The sequence below is a fragment of the Rhinolophus sinicus genome, linkage group LG01 (assembly GCF_036562045.2).
Source record: "Rhinolophus sinicus isolate RSC01 linkage group LG01, ASM3656204v1, whole genome shotgun sequence".
In the NCBI taxonomy this organism is placed as follows: Eukaryota; Metazoa; Chordata; class Mammalia; order Chiroptera; family Rhinolophidae; genus Rhinolophus; species Rhinolophus sinicus.
In genome coordinates, this window is record NC_133751.1 from 120,790,164 (window position 1) to 120,793,324 (window position 3,161).

Sequence of the window (3,161 nt, forward strand, 5' to 3'; positions counted from 1 at the left end):
CATTTGCGTTTCTAACAGACTCCAGATCATGCTGCTGCTGCTGGCCCAGGGACCACACTTTGAGAACCGCTGGTCTGAAGTAGGTTCCCAGCCATTCTCTATCCACGTCCCATTTCTCTTACGTAACTTATTAACCCTCACTCTATACCAAGCACTGTTCTAGCACTTTATATAAATTAACACATTTTGTTTCACAACAACCTTACAAGATACTTTATTACCTCCATTCTACACATGAAGGAAGAAGCAAGAGAAATGAAATTATGCTGCTAAAATCACATAGTTAGGTGAGCTCTAAAGCATATGAGAGTGATTTTTAAATACTATAAAGAAGTCAGACTCGATCTGTCAGCGGTGGGACCTTGGTCAGGCTGTTTACCTCAGCGTGCCTCAGTGTCTTATAAAGTGGAGTTTATAGTAGCACATACCTCATAGAGTTGCTGGGAGGATTAAGTGAAGTGAATTCAGATCATAATTATGATCTGGAATATACATGATTCTTAAGGGTCTACCCTCCCAACCAAAACATAAATTCCACGAAGACAAGACGTGTGTCCTATTGGTTGCTGGGACCCCAGAACCAAGAACAAAACCTAACACATACTACACCCTCAATAAATACATCTTGCTGTGTTGATATTTGTCAGACAACCTTTTCTTTTAAAATCACCATTATTAATATTTTAGAGATTCAGCTCTTATTATATTTGCATATGAACATCTAAATGTATTTACTAGGGCCATCTAGGTCAGAGTTTCTCAACCTAAGCACTACTGACGTGAACTACATAATTCTTTGTCATGGGAGCTGTTTTGTGTATCACAGGATGTTTAGTAGCGTTTTTGACCTTCACTCATGAGATGCCAGTAGCAACCCTCCAGGTGTAACAACCAAAAATGTCTCCAGACATTGCCACATGTCCCCTGGGGAACAAAATCGCTGCAGTTGAGAACCGCTGACCTAAGTAATTTCTCTAGCTGCCATCTCCCCTCTCAACTGTCCTGCTTGACCTCAGGACGTCCTAGTTCTACCAGATTCCCCTCCTGCAGTTTCCCAGAGAAAGTTCCTCAACATTGGTGTGGTCCCCTGGCTTAGTTCCCCATGTGACAACCAGTATTCTTTAAAAGGAGTCACACAGAGAAAAACCACTGGGTGCTGGATATGGCTATTCCATACTGCAAGGGTTAACCACCTCGGGGGTTTGTTGGGGATTTCTCACCTCCCAGCGTTCCAGCCTCAGTCCTCACCTCCCAGCCCATTTCTGGGCTGGGGATGGCTAGCCATCAGAATATCTACTCCCTTCAGAAACAAATGTTCCTGATAAGGCTTTATCTTAGCCCCTGCCCTCACCTAAACAAAACCCCAAAAGAGGTATGTATGTTCCTTGAAGTCAGAGCTATTCAGTCTGCAATGATGCCTCGTGTGAAGCTTTAGAAAGAAAGTATGACATGAAGACAGGTCATTGCATCCTTTCTGCTGCCGTCCTAGTTCCATTTTGCTCTTAACCACAGATAGTTAAATTCTTGAACAAGAATGCTTGTGCATGTACACAGCCACACCCCTGAAGAACAAATGAAAAAATATTTTTAAGGACAGTATAACCTAAACCCACATTTAGAGGATTTTTTCCCCCTCTATAGAAACACCATCAGCAGCGCATCATTCCACACACAGTGAAAATACACTTCTGGGACCACGGGGACCAGTTTCTCTCCTTGTGGTCCCTGAACCTCTCTGTTCCAGAGAGAATTGCTGCTTTGCCTCATCATCGTCAAAATGCTCAAAGGAACTGCCTGCCACCAAAGGTGAAATTCAGGCCTCCCGCTTCAGAGAAAACAAAAAGCTGCCGACAACTCTAAAACAGCCGTCCCTCCTCATATACACTGCTTGCCTTCGTCAAGGTTTTAGAAAGCATGTGGGCTAGTCTCAGCCAGGCACCCCGTTATACCTGTAGTTGGAGATAAATCTATACGTTAACATATGCCCTAATGTCATCGGCCATTTATAAAACCATTTTAGCCACATTTCTTCAGTTGTTTCACATTGAAATTGCACAATTAAAAGCATATTCCCAACCTATGCTACAAACTACTATTACTGGTGGTCAGCCATCCAGTGAGGGAGTTCTATCCAGGGTTGAAGCTGGCGGTCTTTCTCCCCCTGCACACATGAGGAAATTGATCTGGGTTTCGTGTTGGTTGCAGCCTCGCCACTGCTTTGGCTTTGCTTTAGAATGAAAGTGGGTGGAAATAATTTCTCCAGATAAGTAATGGGCTTATCTCCAACCCACTACCAAAGTAAAGTTAATGATCAGATGGTGACGGGGAAGAGAAAACGTGTTCAAGGAAACATCCAGGCATAATTGGCGTTTGTTCTCCACCATGTGGGTGTTGAAGTTAATTTGTTTGCAGGAATGTGGAGGAGAGAGTGCCTTAGAGTAATTGTTCCTCCTACTACTCTCAGAGTTTTAATTAGCAGATGGGCTCCCTTTCCCCGCCACCCCAGCTGCTTTCTTTTACATGATGAAAGGTAGTTTTGTTTTGTGTTTTTTTCCCCATGCATTCAGACCTCAACCCTTAAAAATCCCTTTCTCACTAAAGCAAAGACCTCTAGCAATGACCCTTGGTCTGGAGCTGAAAGTTCTCCCATCAATGATGATAATCAGGACCTTGCAATCACTGCCAGGACCCTGCACAAACAGGTCACATCCCAGGTCACTCTTCCCAGTTCAAAGTTCTCCAGGCTCATTGGCCTGTTTCAACCCCAGTCGTTCCCTCTGGCTCATCTTGCCACTTGTCCAGTCCCCCATCAGTGGAGGGGATAAAAGCATAAAGTAGGGGAAAGGGAGCACATGGAAGAGTATGTGTGTCAGTGTAATTTTTTCTAAGTTGTAAACCTTTCATAGGAAGGCAAAATTGGGAACGACGGCTGCGTGAGGTCTGGACTTACCTATATTCCCTCTGCAGGGATTTGTATCTTGCACTCTGCTGTGAGCTGCAAGGACTGGATGATTTTAGCCACAGATCCTGTCACTAAACCATCAGCCCTAGAATGACAAAGAACTGTAATTTCTAATCCCAGAAGAGCAAAAGAGAAACGTGCTAAAAAACAAACAAAAACAAAACAAAAATCTCTGAGAACTCCAAGGCTCTTAATTTGG